The sequence below is a fragment of the Eschrichtius robustus genome, chromosome 11, assembly GCF_028021215.1.
Source record: "Eschrichtius robustus isolate mEscRob2 chromosome 11, mEscRob2.pri, whole genome shotgun sequence".
NCBI lineage: Eukaryota > Metazoa > Chordata > Mammalia > Artiodactyla > Eschrichtiidae > Eschrichtius > Eschrichtius robustus.
This window is the reverse complement of record NC_090834.1, coordinates 8,136,423-8,155,619: the sequence shown is the minus strand read 5'-3', so window position 1 is coordinate 8,155,619 and position 19,197 is coordinate 8,136,423. Positions and strand designations below refer to the sequence as shown.

The following is a 19,197-nucleotide window of genomic DNA, read 5'->3' as shown; positions in this document are numbered from 1 at the left end:
GAGAGGCCGCGATAGTGAGAGGCCCGCGCACAGCGATGAAGAGTGGCCCCCGCTCGCCGCAACTAGAGAAAGCCCTCGCACAGAAACGAAGACCCAACACAGCCAAAAATAAATAAATTTATAAAAAAAAAAAAAAAAAAAAAAAAAAACAACCCATATCCTTACAGAATCAACAGTCATAATATGATGCAAACATTTCCAAGCTTTAAGCATATATTGGAGGAAGTATTTAGGATCATGTTTTTCCCTTGACCCCCTGGACCCTATCAGTGTTCTAGCCCACCTTAATATCAGTCATTCAGCTCTGGAATCAGCCTTCATGTCTGTTTTCTACAGCTTCAGATACATTATGTATGATCTGCCAAAATTTTAAGAAAGGTCAATGTTTGAGGGGCAAAGGCAACTGCACCATGGAACAAGGCCCTGGATGTAGAACCAGAGATTTCTTCATTTTCTCAGAGAAAGGTAATGCTATTAAGCCAGGTTCTTCTGACTTGCGCTAGCACCTGACTCCTGACACTGGGTAGGGGCTCCAGTCTGAGGGAGCCCTCGCTGGGAGGTGGATGTGTCCCTGGTCTGGAGGCCAGGCTTGGGGTGGCTGGGGAAGGTTCCAGGTACTGTTCTCTGGCACTGAGTGTCAGTGTCCTTCTCTTCCAGATGGATGGCGCTTCAACCACACTGAATTGGACTGTTATGATTATTGTTCATCTTCAAATTTCTATTTTGGGGACCTGAAGATTTCAACCTTTTGCTGTAAAGGTCGAGATTTCTGTAATAAATATTATGGAAAGGGAAAAGAATGATAGGGTCACTAACAGCTGATTCCTTGTCAGTGATGCCCCCTCACCCTTCTCTTCCTGGCATCTCTGGTCCCATATCCCTCCACACGTGTTCCTGCAGAGCTTGCTGTGTCCTCCTATCTATTCCAAGTTTCCCTCCTCACTTTTCTCCTGGCAACTGGCTCCTTCCCACCAACATACACCAAGCGCTCTCAGTTCACCCTTGGTTCATCTCTCTGCTTCGTTCACAACTGCAAATCATCATCCCACCCTGATCCCTCACAGTCACCCTATTCTTCTGGCTGCCTGGCTGCCTGGTTTCTGATCCCACCAACTCAGCAGTGACTGCAATGTGCCCAGAAAGGGGACGGGTACCATCTCATACATCAGGAGTTTGCGGGGTCAGTGGAAAACTCAGGAAAATGTGTCCAACTGGCAGATGGACAGAGAGGCCTCAAAGTCCAAGAAGGTACCAAGGCCTAAGGCAGAAAAACTGGGCTCATCAGATTTAGAAAGTGGAATAGGACCTTTTATAAGAGTGACCTTAATGCTTTTAATCAAAGAAACATTTTTTTCTTCTTGGTGTTTCTTTCTTGGTGTTTACATTTGTTTAATGGAAAAATCCTCTCACTATAACTGTAGCAATGTATATTTATACATCTTCTCCTCTTCTATATATAACATTTTCTGCTCTTTTTATCCATCTCCTTTTTTTTTTTTTTTTCAGTTTCTTTCCATCTTTTGTCCTTAGCATGTTCTTTCCCTTTTCCTTTGCTGTTTGCTATGGGAAAATGGAGATTATTATTTGTATTTTTATTACTTATTTTTGATTATTTCCCATTCACAATTTAAAACAAATTAAATGAAACCTTTTATATGTCTCTTGAAAAAACTAACAAGAATAAATTAAATCATTTTAGGACTTCTATTTAGTTAAAACATTTCAAAGTTATAAGAAGAATCTTCTAAAAATCTGACTTTCTTTCAGAATATCAAATTTAAATATTTTAAAATAAATTTCCCCTTTAAATTTGAGCCGAGTTAGGAGATGGGAATGGAAGACAAGTTGGGTTAGCCACTGAGGAGCATGGCCTAAGCCAGAGCCTTGTTATTAAAGGCAAAAATGTCAGCAACAACCCCATCAAGATCAATGGCAATAAAACTCAAGTACTCCAGCCTATATTAAGCTGGGTATACTTATATCTGGTTCCACCAAAAAGAACTATGGATGGGTCATGGTGATGGAACAGGACCAATTATTTTAAAAGTACCTTTTATCACTTAACACCTCATAGGCTGGCTAATACCCAAAAAACAGAAAACAAAACTGTTGGTAAGGATGTAGAGAAACAGGAATGTTTGTGCACTGTTAGAGGAAATGTAAAATGGTGCAGCCACTATGGAAAATGGCATGATGATTGCTCAAAACATTAAAAGCAGAATTCCTATATTATTGTCATTCGTGTATCATTGCTATAACCAGCAATTCCAGTTCTGGGTACATATCAAAAAGAGTTAAAAGCGGGGTCTCGAAGAGATATTTGCACACTCATGTTCACAGTAGTGTTATTTATAATAGCCAAAGGGTGGAAGCTACCCAAGTGTTCACCAAGCAATACTGTAACTGGATAAACAAAATGTGGTATATATATATATATATATATATATATATATATATATATATATATATATATATATATATATATATATATATATATATGAAGGAATATCTATATATATATATATTTATTTAGGCTGTGCCAGGTCTTAGTTGCAGCACGTGGGATCTTTTAGTTGCGGCATGCGGGCTTCTTAGTTGCAACATGCATGCAGGATCTAGTTTTGGGAGCGCAGAGTCTTACCCACTGGACCACCAGGGAAGTCCCTTCTTACATTTTTAAATAGAACTCCAGGCCTACCTTGCCCCAGTAAGCTAGGCAATTAGTGTGCTGTCCATAAAACTTGTTAAATTTGAGAATACCCTCTGGGTCACCTGTAGCTGGAACAGCCTAGAGCAATGTCCTAGGGCAGGCAGGGGAAAGGAATGGGTGGTGGAAGAGGAATTTGGAATGTTGCAGTAGGTGGAAAGTTTCAGATTTGTTCCTCTCCCTTCCTTTCCTGTCCCTATTATGCACTTGGCTGAGTGCATAATAAAGTGGCTGGTAGGCTGATCTTAGCAGACAATGCCCCAGTCGCAGGGAGCTCAAGTGTTACCTAATCTCTAACAGAATCTGTTTCAAGAATCAGTGGAGGTAAAACAGAAAAGCTACCGGAGCTGGGTCTCCTTCTGCTTTACATAGAAATTGGTAAATCCTTGGGAGGTGGTTTGAGGATGTTTACCTGTTGACTTAGACTTAACCTTGAAAAATACTTAAGCAGGGCAGTCTTTTCCCCATTCCTCTGGGTCCTGCAAGCTCCAACTGATCCTCCGAGGAATAAGGTCCAGTTTCACACAAGAAGCTTCTTCCATCTTCTTACTCTCCTTGAGACCTTCTTGAATCCTTGGCCTCTGCTGGGGACCCGATCTGATATGTAAGCTTTCCACACCCCCTACACTCTGGTTTATATGTGGGGTGAAGATGCAGGGACTCGTGGTCAGCCCGAGAACTATCCACCCTGATCACATCCCTGGGGTTTCAGCCCAGGCTCTGATGCCCATGGAAATGACCTGACTCTCCATCTTATATGTAATGCTTGTAGCTGGCAAGAGAATGCAGGTTGAAAATGCAAGTAGTATGGCTCTGTGGAGAATAGTCAGTCTCCCTTTCTGATTGTTTGTTGTTCCTCTGTCTAATGTAAGAGAGAATTAGATCATCTCCATAGTTATTCCTGTTCTGTCTATCATTCTAAGATATATTGGTGCCTAGAACCAAGCTCCAAGGGCAGAACATCTTCAGGGCTCCCAGGTGACTTCTGCTCTATTTGGGAAGTGACAGTGAAGCTTCCCTTCTTCCCTAAGCAGCATCTTTCTTCCTGCAGCTTTAGCTCTCCAGTCTAAGGAATGTGAATTCTACAGAGATGGGAATTGTTGGAGTGAGATGACATGCAAAACTGCTAATGGTATCTGTGTGTCTGTTAAAACCTTTTCTTGGCCAATTCATGGTAAATGTGTTCGGTGATCAGGGGGATTCTGGTGTAGAGCTGTGGAGAATTCCCCTTTTCCTTCAGGGCTCAACACCTTTCTTTAAGACATGATATCTGGATACAGGGAGTCCATTGAGGTCAGGGGTTAAGGATCTGAGCCTTAGGATAGGGTCATCCTTTTGGGGACCCTAAAATTACGTCAAGGGGAGCAGGGACCAAGTGGACCTGGGGCTATTCTCATCATTGTACCCATCCCTTCATGGGTCTCCCCAGCCACCATGATTTTCTGGGTCCAAAAGCTCTTAGACCTTTGGGTACTTATGTGTGCTGTTTCCACACACTTCTTCCCAGTGGCCTCTGCTCTGTGTGTCTCGTGCTGCTCAAACTTTCACCTTGAATTACAGTCATCAGCCCTGGAAATCTTCTCTGACCCTTTTTTCTATCCACATGCCTCTCCTCTGTGTTCGCATTGGCTCCCTGCCATGTCCACCTCATAATATTTCTCACCATGTATTCTAGTTTCCTGTCGCTTCCCCAGTCCTTGGTCCTAGCGCAGGGAGTGGGTGTTGCTCACAATCTACCTCCAGTACTTTTCATAGATTCTGGAACTCAGCAGGTTTTCAGCAAGTGCTTTGTGCCTCTCTGGCTTAGAGGGAGAACCTGCTGTGTGCTCTCAACAACTAGAACCACAGCTCCCCCTGGTGGTGCCTATTCCCTAGTGTTAGCGAATCCTGGGAGAAGAACCTCGGATAGGACTTTTGAGAGGGGGGTGGCAGGGCTGCCATTATGGAGCCTGTAGGTTCTATACATCTCTTTTTCCTTAAAATAGTCATGGCTAACCACAGACCTGGCTTTTGGGAACAATTTGTTCTGCTTTTTTCTTTCACAGGGAATGTTCTGATGAGAACAGAGACGCTGTGTTCAACTAACTGCCATAATGAGGAGGTTTTTTTTAGAGTACTGCTATTGACAACCTGCTGTGGATTAAGGGATTTCTGCAATTCCCTCCCAAAGCTATTTGCAATATAATAGTGGGGCGGGGGTGGGGGGGTGGGGTGGGGGATTGTCTTAGCCTCTCCCTCCTTTCCCCTCAGGCTCATCTCTGTTCTCTTCAGGATCCATATTTAACCCCGTTAGATGTTCCTCATGTATCACTCTCTCTGGTACATTGACCTTGGGGAAGTCTCTTCTCCTGTCTTTGTCTAGTCCCATTGCCCACACAACTCATGCCTGTTCTCCACAACTCCCATCCCCAATAAGCATGCACAGAGCTGCTTCTATTTTAGTAAATCCCTTTGTGATGCAGAAGGAAGATGATGGCACAGACAAGTGAATGAAGATATTATAGAGTTTGGGAGAGAAAAAGAACATTCAACCAAGGTGAAACCCATTTTGTTTATTGGTTTTATTGAGATATAACTTGCATACCATAAAATTCACTCGCTTAAAAATGTACAATTCAGGACTTCGCTGGTGGTGCAGTGGTTAAGAATCTGCCTGCCAGTGCAGGGGACACAGGTTCGAGCCCTGGTCCGGGAAGATCCCACATGCCGCGGAGCAACTAAGCCCAAGCACCACAACTACTGAGCCTGTGCTCTAGAGCCCGTGAGCCACAACTACTGAGCCCACGTGCCACAACTACTGAAGCCCACACGGCTGGAGCATGTGCTCTGCAACAAGAGAAGCCACCGCAATGAGAAGCCCGCGCACTGAAACGAAGAGTAGCCCCGCTCTCTGCAACTAGGGAAAGCCTGCGCACAGCAACGGAGACCCAACACAGACAAAAATAAATAAATTTATGGAAAAAAAATTTACAATTCAGTGGTTTTTGGTATATTCACAGAGTTATGCAACCATCATCATGTACCTGTTACCTCATATCCCACATCAACATACTCCAAATTGTCTTGACTACAGACCCCATGGAGGTAACATAATATGCATTAAATAGATGTTTATCAGCACACTCCTTTCCTGTATAACTCTCTTCTAAGATTTCCAGCACAATCTACCCCGATTTCCAATTGCGCAATGTTGTTGTGGATTCTAAATTAAAATAAATATTCAAAACTTAAAAACAAAGAGCAATGGTGAGGGAGAGGTTGAAGAAGAGAGAATGGAAGAGCTAAAAAAGAAGGAAGGTGAAAAGAGAGGAAGGCAGGCAAGAAATGTCTATCAGTTAAAAAAATGGGACTCTTCTCATGGTCAGTTGCCCTCTTCCCCTTCTTCAGCTTGTGATATATTTGCCCACCCCATCTGTGCCACGATATCCCTTCTGATTAATGACGTGGACTAAAAGCCAGAATCAGCTCTGTTCATGTTTAATAGAAAGAAACACCAGCAATAAAGACATGGACTGAATAAGCAGTGAGCATATCTTAAGGGAAACTCCTCATGCAGGGGAAATGATCATTCTGAAGGGAGTGAACAGAGATAAGATTCAATGAGGAGGCAGTTTGTCTGGACACCTCATCCTCATCCTAAGGCACCCTCATCCTGAATGACTCAGAGCGGTCATTGCAGAAATCAAAGTGGTTCAGTGTATGCCCAGCATGCTGAAGAAAACAGAACTTATTTCATAATTGGAGCAGTTTTTCTCACAGCTGGTCACCTCATCCACCGTGCAAGAGAAAATCAGACCCAAAGTGTCATAATGAGAGCCAGGCCATCAGCCATAGAAAACTATTGTAAGGTGGGCAACATCCAATCTCCCCTAGGATTGGACTTAAAGAAGGAATATTCTACAAAGATTACATGCCCCATAAAATGAGTCCTGCTTTAGGTCCTTAGAAAGTCACATCCTATGAAAGACCCAGTATCCAAGATACTGTGCTGTAAGAGAGACCCATCCGTGCTGGTGGAATAGATTGGCCTCTCCCTCAAAACCATTTGTATAACAAGCACTTTCTGGAAAGTGGGCTGACCACTGGATGAAGAGTGGTGAGCAACAAAGAATTTCTTTATCTCTAGGGTATTTCAGTATATTGGGGGAATTTTAGACTGTTAGGATACTGTGTATTTAATAACAGGGAAATTAGAAGAACTGAAGGTGAGCTTGGGCTCTTAGGAGACCCACAGTGAGACTGAACCCAGGATGGGGCAACAAATTCCCACTGAGGCAAGACTTCAACATTAGGTGCCTGATCAAGGTCACCCCATACCCAGGACTTAGCGTCTCACTTCCTCTTCTTTAAAAAGTTCCCAGTGTATTCAGACACCATGCCATATAAGAAACTGATTTGAGTACTGGGGAGAAAGTTGGATTCCCCCATCTCTAAAAATTAAGATCCCGTACTCCATTTATGACAATCTCAAGACTAAACCATGGAAATAACCTAAGTGTGTACACACACACACACAATGGGATATTATTCAGACATAAAAAATGAGGAAATCCTGCCAATCTGTTGTGACAACATGGATGGATCTCTAGCGCATTATGCTAAGTGAAATAAGTAAGACAAAGACAAATGCTGTATGATCTCATTTATTTTGAAATCAAAATAAACAAACAAACTCATAGAAAAAGAGATCAGATTTGTGGTTACCAGAGGTGGGGGTGGGGGAGGGGATGGGATGAAGGTGGTCCAAGGTACAAACTTCCACTTATAAGTTAAATAAGTACTAGGGATGCAATGTACAACATGATTATAGTTAATGCTGTATGATATATAGGAAAGTTTTTTTTTAATGTTTTAATTAAGACTATTTTTTAAAAGCAGTTTTAGATTCATAGCAAAACTGAGGGAGGTTTAGAGGTTTCCTTTATACCTCCTACCACCAAAATGCACAGCCTCCCCCATCATCAATGTTCCCCACTAGAATGGTACATTTGTTACAGCTGGTGAACCTACATTGACACATCATAATCACCCAAAGACCAGAGTTTACAATATAGTTCACTCTTGGTGTATTTTATGGGTTTGGACAAATGTATAATTATGTGTGTCCATCTTGTGAGAGATTTTTCACAGCAGTGTTGATCAAAGACATTCTCAGAATGTTCTCATGGATGGGCTGACAGTCTTTTATTTTTTATTTTTTTTTCAGCTCTTCCGATGCATTCTGTGCAGATAACTAGATAACTCACATAACAGAAATCAGACAGCCTACACTGGAACACACCACCCACACCTCAAGTCCTGAAAGCACTCATTTTCCTTCACCAGATAAACAATTCTGAAAAATTAACACTTTCCTGGGCTCTAAGAGCCCTCGGCAGGTACCGAATAGTGAGTGAAGTGAGGCCATGAGGAGGTCCCAGATATCTGCTTCTGAGAGCATTTACATCAGCTCAGAGGTTTTAAAAGGCTAACAGGCATAGAGAAGTTAAAAATAAAAAGAGTCTTTTTGATCCCCAATCTTTTAGGGACAGGAAACAGACTGAGACAGCTGGGAACATGGGCCTTTTCTTTTGGAGAAGGAAGGGTGATTCAGAGAACTGAGAGCCCAGAGGGCAGAGCTAAGATCCGCAGATAATCATTCCCAGTTGCAGGACTGACTACACATGAGAGGCTGGACTTCAGAATTGTCATGGACCAGTGACTGCTACGTACCTCACATTATCTCCTTTTGAATGGAAGTGTTTATTACAGTTATTCTCTCTCTATCCTACACTTTTATGTTAAGTGTGTGGAGAGCAGATACTTGTCTCTTTAGTTTGCAAGACCCAAAGAAACACACCCGAGAAGCCTCATCCACCCCAGGACCTGACTTAGATCACAAGATTCTGGATTTTAATTTGATATTGCAATGGAATGGGATTGAGGACCTAAGTAGATATTTCTCCAGAGAAGACATACAGATGGCCAACAGTAAATGAAAATGTGCTTAATATCACTAATCATCAGGGAAATGCAAATCAAAACCACTGAGATATTACCTTATACCTGTTAGTATAGCTACTGTGAACAAAAGCAAAAGATAACAAGTGTTGGTGAGGATGTGAAGAAAAGGAACTCTGGTACATGTTGATGGGAATGCAAACTGGCACATCCACTATGGAAAACAATATGGAGGTTCCTCAGAGAAATTAAAAATAGAACTATGCCATGAGCCAGGAATCCCACTTCTTCAATGACATTTTAGGACAATAACTATAGCAGTAAGGTAATACCTCACCCTGTCTCCACATCCTCCTTTAAGCAAGTCTCTATACATCTCTTCCAGAAGCAGGGTCCAAGTACTTACCTCTTTGTTCAGTGGCTTCCTCAAATATCAGACATTCAGAATCATGGGAGCGAGGAATTAACTCTTTCCTGGTTTTATAAATTAGTCTTACTCTCTGATCTGGTGACTTCCTCAAACCTGGTGCTCGGTTTATTTGTTTGTTTGGTTAGAATAATAAAAGTAAAAAGAGCAGACTCAGAGTTTCTGACCATGCACTTGAGAGTCAGAAGGGTGAATCAGATGGGTGGTTAAAAGTGGCATAGGTTGAGGGGCAAAGCACCTCACCAACAGGACAACCAGACTTTCCCCTCAGTGTCATTTATTTACTTAATTCCCTTTCTCTGTTCTTCATTTTCTCTTCTTTATTTTTTTAATCTTCATTTGTCTCCCTGGCTCTCCCTCCCCAACTCTCTTATCTATTCTAAATAATTGTCTAAATGTGGAAATCCAGAACATCTGGAAGGGGAGGGGAGCTGGAAGCATATTTGATAAATTCTGCTAATGAACCTAGGAGAATTCTACATAGCACTGAAATAACTGATTAGCACACCCATTTAAAATCTATTATGCTTTTCTCCATCCGCACTGTAAATGCAGTAAATATTTGGTAAAGGATGATGGGTCAGGGAATAGAATTGGAATCCTTATAGTATAGCAATTAGTAATGCACACTCTGTCTTCAAACATCAGAATTTAAATCCCAGTTATAGCACATATTAGCTCTATGAGCTTAGACAAAGTACTTTAAGTCTATGCTTCCATTTTCTCGTTTGTAAAATGGAATAATGACAGTATTTATCTCACTGAGCTGTGATGATTTTTTAAATGATGCAATACATGTAGAGTGTTTAGAAGAGAGTTTGACAATTAGCAATTGCTTAAAGGACATTTGTTATTCTTATTTGGGAAGGCAAATTACTTTTTATTTTCTACATGATTTAAAACACAAACACAATAAAAATTAATTATAAATCTATGTTATTGGACACACAATATATAAAGGTGTAATTTGTGACTTTAGTAACATAAAGGGGTAAAACTGTATATGAGTAGAGTTTTTGTATGCTAATGAAGTTAAGTTCATATCAATTCAAATTAAATAATTATAACTGTAGGATGTTAAATATAATTTCTATGGTAACCAAAGAAAATATCTGTAGAATATACAGAAAAGGAAATTTAAAAGAGAAAAGTGTTCACTGCAAAAAAATCAACAAAATGCAAAAGCAGATAGTAATGGAGGAAATGAGAGATAAAAAAAGCTATAAGACATACAAAAAAATATATCAAAATGGCAGAGGTAGGCCCTTCCTTGTCAGTAATTACTTTAGATATAAATGGATTAAATTCTCTAATCAAAAGGCAGAGATTGGCAGAATGAATTTTAAAACACCGTTATCCATCCAAATGCTGTGTACAAGAGACTCACTTTATATCTAAAGACACAAATAGGTTGAAACTCAAAGGATGAAAAAAGGTATTCCATGAAAATTGTTGCCAAAGGAGACCTAGGGTGCCTATACCAATAACAAAATGACCTAAGTTACCTAATGACATTATATGTTGATAGAAGGGCCAATTCATTAAGAAGCTATAACAATTATAAACATATATGCGCCAAACAACAGAAACCAAAATTTATATAGCAAACTTTGACAGAATTGAAAGAAGAAGTAGACATTCTACCTCAACACTTTACCTTCAATAATGGTAGAAAAACCATATAGAAGATCAATAAGGAATTAGAGGATTTAAGCAACACTATAAACCAATTAGATATAACAGACATATACAAAATGTATATGTCAACAGCAGGATATACATTCCTCTCAAGTGACATGGAATATTCTCCAAGATAGATCATATGTTAGGCCCCCATGGAAAGCCTCCCTGTTTTGAGGACCTTTCCAGGCCTAGAGTGTCAGGGGCCTCATGGGATTTAGGATCCTGGACATTTGAGAAGTAAAATGACTTGGAGACTTTTGCCAGGTCATGCTTTGCCCAGTATCCCTTCCTTTTTATCTAGTCCACTGTGGAAACAGACCATGAGTTCTCCCGAATTTAGTCTCGTCATTCATTAGAGTTTTTATTGTAATGCATTCAGTGCCCCCATATGTCCCAGTGCAGCCTCCCCCACTTTCCCGCTCCCTAGACTTGGAGTTTAGCCCCCAGCCAGAACAGAAGAACCAGAAAACCAGGCCTGGTTGTCTAACTTGGGCCCAGACAGCATTTCAAAGTTGCACTGCATTTCTTTTTCATCCATAGTTTATTTCTCTTGGGCCTCTTGGCTCTCAGGAGGCAATGTGGGTGGTGGTTGAGAGTGAAAGTATTTCTGGATCTTGATGTTTTTTAAAGAATGATGAGCAGAATGCAGTTAAGAGGAAGTCCCTGAAAATTAGCTGAATATCTCAGGCTAAATCCTCTAATGCGATGGAATTGAATGGAACCTCATCCTTTACTGATAAGCTATTGCAGTAGCTTGTATTACAACAGAAGAACACATTTTTTTCCCACTCGGTGATGTGTATATACTCCACACATCTTCTTGGGCAGCCCAGGATAGAATATCGGTAGATATATTCTGAAGAGGGTAGGAGAATAACAGAGGTCCAAGTTAGACTTGGGATGTGACAGGGAATGTTTTCAAGTGAGCAGTCCTTCCCTTCCCTCCTGTTCCCTTAGGCAAAGCCTGGACTTGAAGACCCTTCCACAAAAGGGGCAGTCTCCTTCCAGGGAAACTTGCTTCTGCTCTCAACACCCACATACATTTACAGCAAAGAAGCTGTAACAGACATACTCTACTAGGGATTCAGTCACTGAATATCAGAAATGTAAAGGAATTTGGAGATCATCCATTAAAACCCAATCATCGTACAGGTGAGAAACTGTAACTCAGTCAATTTCCCCTCCCTCCCCATTCTCCTGCCCTCATCTCACCTCCGGTGAAATGTTGAGAATATACTTCTTTGGTCTGGCATGCAAAATCAGGATATCTGGAGTGACAGGAACCTAAATTCTTTCTGCAGTTCTTGCCAACAAATTCGTCACAGGAGGTGCAAGAAATAAATTTCATTGTAGGATCTGGACAATATGGGAGAACCATGGGATGAGAACAAGGGATGCCAGGTAGTTAAGGGGAAGAGAGAAGGGCTGCTGCTGCTGGTGTTGGGACTGAGGCCAGAACCCTGGACTTCCCAGGCCTTCCTCCTCAGCCTCTGAGGATCCTCCCTGCAGAGCCCACGTCTAACAAGGAATCCATTTTAGGAGTCACATGGTTACCAGGAAGCCCTCTCTCTTCTTTCTTTTCAGGCTCAGCCTGCAGCTGTGGTTTCCAAAGGGGCCCTGAATGGGCATTTCATTGCCGGTAGGACTGGGCAAGTTTAGCTGAGAGAGCAGACCCAGCATCTAATGGGGGAAAAGAAGGAGAAGTATCTCCATTCTGACACCTCTTACTAAGACCTGGGTCTTAGTTGATCGGCCTACCTTGCCCAGCTACAGATGCCCCAGTGATTCTTTATCATCCCTTCCCCTCACACCTTTCCTGGAGTTAGAGTTTGGAGAGCTACTGGACAGCAGCAACAGCAGGGTCTTCAGGAAGAGTTTTCATTATGGGGAAGGGAATTTGCAGCAGCCAAGGGCTCAGGGGCCTGGCTCCAGCAAACACTGTCTCTGTAGCTCCTGTTCCTCCTGATCCGGACTTTCTAGGACAGTACTCCCTGACCCCATCACCCTGCCCCCTGTGCCTTGCCGCCATTGTACTCACCCTCTGTGGAAGACCAGCACAGAACCACGAGGGCTCCAGGGGGCAAGAGGAACAGGAGCCAGTCCATATAAATTGAGGAAAGGACAATGAAGCAGCCAATCAAGCTCCAGGAAGGGCTCAGTAATGGTGCGCCAGACAGGGTGTGGAATGGAGATGAAGCTGTGGTTCCCTCTCTAGTCTCCTGTTCTGTGAGTTATGTCCTGGGCTGTAAAGAGTACAGTTCATTTACCTGTAATGGGAGGCCCTGGCTGTAAGATAGTGGGTGTTCTGCTTCCTCTCCCCATTCCACAGCCAACGCAGGGCCTTGACCAAGGAATTTACATAGGAAAGAGGTGACCTTACTCAAGATAGTAACAACCTCATCCCAGAGAAGACAGATGATCTAAGTAAAACAGAGATGGAAGGCACCTTCAGATTCCACATTTTCTCTGTTTGTTCAACTTACTGTGCGTAATGCCACAAACTACCCCACTGACCCCTGGTATTAGTCTTTGCTTCACAGGCATATAAGCGCATGGAACACTTACGTGTTGTGTTGGATTCCCTGATTTAGCCAAATCACATAACACTGGGCAGGTAAAAGGGGCGACCATTCAGATGAATGTAAGGAACTGACTCACCTCAGATTTTTTGAATGTCTTATAAGAATGGAGTTGGAGCCTACAAATACAGTTATCACTAAAAAAACATGTCCAGCACAAGGAATCTAGCAAAGCCAATGTGATCAAAATCCTCTCTTTGTCCCATTGTCTTTGAATGACCCAGCAAACATTTGTTTCCCAAACATTAACTCTTTTTATCCTCCTGTGAATTATCTTACTTCCCCTTGAAGCCTCAGACCCCCTACCTCCTTCTCAGATATATAGTTAGGTAGACAGATGGATATATAGACCCCCTACCTCCTTCTCAGATATATAGTTAGGTAGACAGATGGATAGAGAGAGAGAGAGAGAGAAAGAGAAAGAGAGAAAGAGGGAGATCAACTTGCCTTATTGTCTTTGGAATTTTTCATACTTATGTGGATTCCCCATGTGCAGAGAATAAATTTGATTTTCTCCTGTTAATCTGCCTTATGTAATTGTAATTGCCTGCCAAAAGAACTAAGAGGAGAGAGACGGGAAATTTCCCCTCACCTACAAGACCAAAATCTATTTGGAAGAAGACTCGGTCACCATTAACTAGATTGAGAGAACAACGATTTTTGGAGGAGGGTACAGTGTAAGTAATTGTAGGACTTGGCTAAGCAGAATCAAGAAAAATGGCATTCTTTGTTGAGAGAAAGGTACATGCAAAGTTCTAGAGATTGGAAGCTATGTCACAGATTGGTTCCTTTTCTTGTGATGTCTTTATCTGGTTTGGGTAGCAGAGTAATACTGGCTGCATAAAAGAGTTAGGACAAATTAACTTCTCTTCAATTTTCTGAAAGACTCTTCCTAGAATTGGTATTATTCCTTCCTGAAATGTTTGATAGAGTTCACCCTGAAGCCATCTGGGTTTTCCTTATGAGAAGGTTTTTAACTACAAAGTCAATATTCTTAATAGATAAAAGTGTATTTCTTTTTTTGGCTACGCCCTGCAGCATGTGGGATCTTAGTTCCCCAACCAGGGATCGAGCCTGCGCCCCCTGCAGTGGAAGCATGGACTCTTAACCACTGGACCGCTAGGGAAGTCCCAAAAGTGTATTTATTTCTTCTTAAGTGTCCTTCGGTAGTTGGAGTCCTTAGGAAGTGCCCATGGTCTGACATAATAAGCACCATATGAGTGTGAGGACTTAAGATAAAATTGTGGACAAAAAACGTTGCCTGCCATTCCAGTAAACGAAAAATGTTTGCCTGCCATCAAGCCATCAGCCACCACAGCCACAGTGCACCCTGAAAGGAATTCAGGATGGGGAAAGACAGGGTACTGGCCCTAGATAGTTAAGATGCATATCTAAGGAATAATTTCAATGAGCAGACTCTTGCATCTTCCTATATACAGAAAAGCACTTAAATCATTCATCTGAGATGTCTGTTTTGTGTGATTGCCAGTAATCTTTTGATGTTCAACTACATGTTCGTTTGTTTGTTTTTTCAGCAAAAACTCCCATATATGGCTCCTCCCTTACCTCTTTGGAACAGTTCTTCAGAGCTGAGAGGCTGTCTCCTGGGCTATACTCCTCAATAAGGTCTCCAAATAAAACATAACTTGCAACTTTTAGGTTGTGCATTTTTCTTCAGTTGACAAAATGTTTGCAGTGTTTACAACAGAGCAGGTGCTTAGAAAAGTATAGTCATTATAATTGCTATCTTCTTAAGAGAAAAAGAGCAGTCTTAGACTAAGACAAAAAAAATTCTCTAGAATGGGGATCAAGATGGCAGAGTAGGAGGATGTGGAGCTGACCTTCCACAAACACATCAAAAATACATGTGGAACAATTCTCATGGAAATCAAACTGGAAACTGGCAGAACATCTCCTATACAACCAAAGCTGCAAGAAAGATCTCCACATAACCGGGTAGGATGGGGGTGGGGAGGGCGGGGAGGCATCAGGACGGGACCTCTGCCCCTGGGAGGAATCTATAAAGGAGAGAAGGTCCACACAGGCAGACCCTCGCCCTGTGGGGCCCCCTGTCTGCTGGGAAATCCTCCGGGACAGATAGAGGGGCTGGAGGGGCTGGACTCTGCTCGTGAGAATTGAGTGCATGCTGGCTTACTAGCAATCAGGGCAGAGAGATGTAACCCAGCAGGACCCTATGGGGCCTTCCTGGGACAGGCCCTCCCCATACCCTCTGCCTTCAGCTCCTCTCTGAAGTACCTAGGTATTTGATGCACATTTCCTGACTTGTTTTACAGATGTGAAAACCCCCCACCGAATGGAAGATGTTAACTATTGATGTTAACAGGATACTTGATGACCATGAGCACATAGCCCCAGGCCTCCTGGAGCCTAAAGACTGATCATCTTAACCCCTGTGACACCACCCTGTTCCCTCACCATCAGCCAATCAGAGATTTGTTCACGAGCTGATCACCTGCCCTGTGACCACCACTCCCTCACCTGGCCTTTAAAAATGCTTTGCCAAAACCCTTCAGGGAGCTTGGGCTTTCTTTAGGGCATGAGCCACCTGTCTCCTTGCATGGCTTTGCAATAAACCTTTCTCTGCTCCAAACTCAGTTTGTTTGGCCTCACCGTGCATTGGGAACACAAACTTGCACTAACAGAGAGAACGGCAGTGGCAGCCACCAGCTCCTTGCACTCCCAATCTGGAGCTCACACTGGGCATTCTGGGCAGTGCCACAAATTCATGCAACAGCTAAGCGCTGAGTCTCCGCAGACCGGCCCCAGGAGAGGATGGGATCTAGCTGCATGGAGACAGCCTGGAGGGCCTGGGATATGGTCCCAGCCAAACCTTGGAGCCCACTGTCAGTGTGCACAATGGGGGTGGATCCCACCAAGCAGGACTTTGTTGGCGAGCGCATCAGGTGGCGCCCCAGAAATGTACAGCAGCTGGTCGCTGAGTCTTGGGCGGACAGGTTCTGGGCAGGAGGACACAAGGGTTCGTTTCCTGTGTTGACTAAAAAATAATGCACAACCTAAAAGTTGAGAGTTATGTTTTATTCGGAGGACACACTGAGGACTTCAAGCCCAGGAGGCAGCATTTCAAGTAACCCTGAGAAAACTGCTCCGAGGAGGCGAGGGGGAGCTAGGATATATAGGAGTTTGGCAACAAAGGGCAGGTAGTAGGAAAAAAAGATTACTGTTAATAAAAGAAAGCTAGGTATCTCAAGTTAAGGAATTTAGTACTTTTCTATGGATGGGAAGATGCAAGAGTCTGGGCTCACTGAAATCGTTCCTTTGATGTGCACCTCAGCTATCTGGGGCCAGTATCCTGTGCTTTCATATCCTGAGTTTCCTCAGGGCTCATGGTAGGGAGTGGCTGCAGTCTGATGGCAGGTATTCTTTCCTTCCTGAGTTCCCACCTGCAATCGCTGATGACTGTGACATCCTTTGTTTACTGATATGGAGGAAATATTCCATACCTCACCTGACAGGAGAACTCTGGCTCTGACCACACCACGCCACAGCTTGGAGTCGGGTCTGGGGTGCACAGGTCCTGGGAGAGGGCATCAGAGGCAGCCCAGGTCCCAGGCAGCAGCACAACCACCTTGATTCCTGCAGCCACCACGCCCTGGCCCCCAGCCCAGCCCACTCCACACCATAGTCTGGCACTAGGTCTAGGACCAACACAATGGAGAAAGGGACGAGACTGGGCTGCTTCTGGGCAGAACCACAGATGCATGCACAGGTGACACGCAGGTTTGCTGTGACCGCACAGGCCTCACGTGCTTCAGTGGTCACCTCCTTTGGGTCAGGGCACATACTCAAGGGCAACAGAACCTGACTGAACCCGACCCTCCTGGCTTCTACTCCAACAACTGGGGAGCAGACCCCGTCCCTGTCTGGGCTGTGACAGCCATGAAGCAAGGAGGAGTCCCCACCCAACATCCAGTGCAGGCTCTGGACACCAATCACACCCCCTATCAAGGGGATAACAGCCAGCACACTCTGAGGAAAGACGTGGCTGGCAACCATACCAAAACTAGCCCACGCAACAGAAATATTGGGCTCACACAGTCTACACGGGATGCTCCCACATAAAACACTCCGTCAAGACCACATTAGATAACTGTTTCTCCTAAATTCATAGAGACAGAGATAGTTAAGTAAAATGAAATAGCAGAGGAACTACTCCCAACTAAAGAACAAGAAAAATCTCCAATTTCTTACCAGTCTACTGGACCCCAAATTCAAAAAGGAGGTAAGAAAAACTCCAAGATATTGATGCTAGACTGTTTTCTCCTTGAGGCTTCATTATACTCATTTTACAGGTTTGGAAATGGAGGCTAGAAAAGGTTAAATAATTTGTCACGGTCAAAATGATAGGGAGCAGGAGTGAGATTTCAACTTGGATCTGTCACCAAAGCCCATAGAGCTTTTTAAAAAAAATTTCAGCTTTATAAAGGTATAATTGACAAATAGAGGGCTCAAATAAAATCTGATGAAAGGGGAGAAATTGCAACAGATACCACAGAAAAACAAAGAATCATAAGAGACTGCTATGAGCAATTATACACCAACAAATTGAACAACCTGGAAAAAAATGGATAAATTCCTAAAAATAGACAATCTTTCAAGACTGAATCAAGAAGAAATAGAAAATCTGAAAAGACTGATGACTAATCATGAAATTGAATCAGTAATAAAACAAACATTTAATATACAAATGTCCAAGAACAGATGGCTTCACAGGTAAACTCTACCAAACATTTAAAAAAAAAAATTAATACTTATCCATCTCAAACTATTTCAAAAATTGAAGAGGAAATAATGTTTCCAAACTTATCCTATGAGACCAGCATTAGTCTGATACCAAATCAGAGAAAGACACTACAAAAAAAGAAAATTACGGTCAAATATCTCTGATGAACACAGATACAAAGATCCTCAACAAAATATTAGCAAACCTCATTCAGCAATACATTAAAAGGATCATACGCCATGATTCAGTGGGGTTTATTTCAGGGTTGCAAGGATGGTTCAATATTTGCAAATCAATCAACATGATACACCACTTTAACAAAATGAAGGATAAAAATTGTATGATCATTCTCACTGGCAGGGCAGGAATAAAGAGGTAGACATAGAAAACGGACTTGAGGACATGGGGTGGGAGGGTGAAACTGGGGTGAAGTGAGAGTAGCACTGACATATATACACTACTGAATGTAAAATAGTTGGCTTGTGGGAAGCAGCAGCATAGCACAGGGAGATTGGCTCGGTGATCTGCGATGACCTAGAGGGGTGGGATAGGGAGGAGGGGAGGGAGGCTCAAGAGGGAGGGGATATGGGGACATGTATATGCATGTGGCTGATTCGCTTTTTTGTGCAACAGAGACTAACACAGTATTGTGAAGCAATTATACTCCAATAAAGATCTATAAAAAAAATTGTGTGATCATCTCAATAGATGCAGAATAAGCAATTGACAAAATTCAACATTGACTTCTGATAAAAATTCTCAACAAAGTGGGTATAGAGGGAAAACAGTTTAACATAATAAAGACCATATATGACAAACCTTCAGCGTCATATTCAATGTTGAAAAGCTGAAAGCTTTTTCTCCAAGAACAGGAATAAGACAATGATGTCCACTCTCACCACTTTTAGTCAACATAGTATTGGAAGTCCTAGCCACAGCAATTAGGCAAGAAAAGAAATAAAAGGCATTCAAATTGGAAAAGGAGAAGTGAAAGTGTCTCTCTTCACAGAAGTTATGATACTATACATAGAAAACCCTAAAGACACAACAAAAAAACTATTAGAACTAACAAATGAATTCAGCAAAGTTGCAGGTAGAA

General features: G+C 42.5%; 1 long non-coding RNA gene across 1 annotated transcript in view; it reads right to left on the bottom strand.

Moving 5' to 3' along the window:
* Nucleotides 1–11,279: 11,279 nt before the first annotated feature.
* Nucleotides 11,280–19,197, bottom strand: part of LOC137771904 (uncharacterized) — an 82,018-nt gene continuing 74,100 nt past the window's right edge. Inside the window, exons 5-7 of the long non-coding RNA XR_011075424.1 lie at nt 12,796–13,000; nt 11,970–12,113; nt 11,280–11,613 (exon numbers count right to left, since the gene is read on the bottom strand). This is a non-coding gene — a long non-coding RNA (uncharacterized lncRNA). The remainder of the gene's footprint in view (nt 11,614–11,969; nt 12,114–12,795; nt 13,001–19,197) is intronic.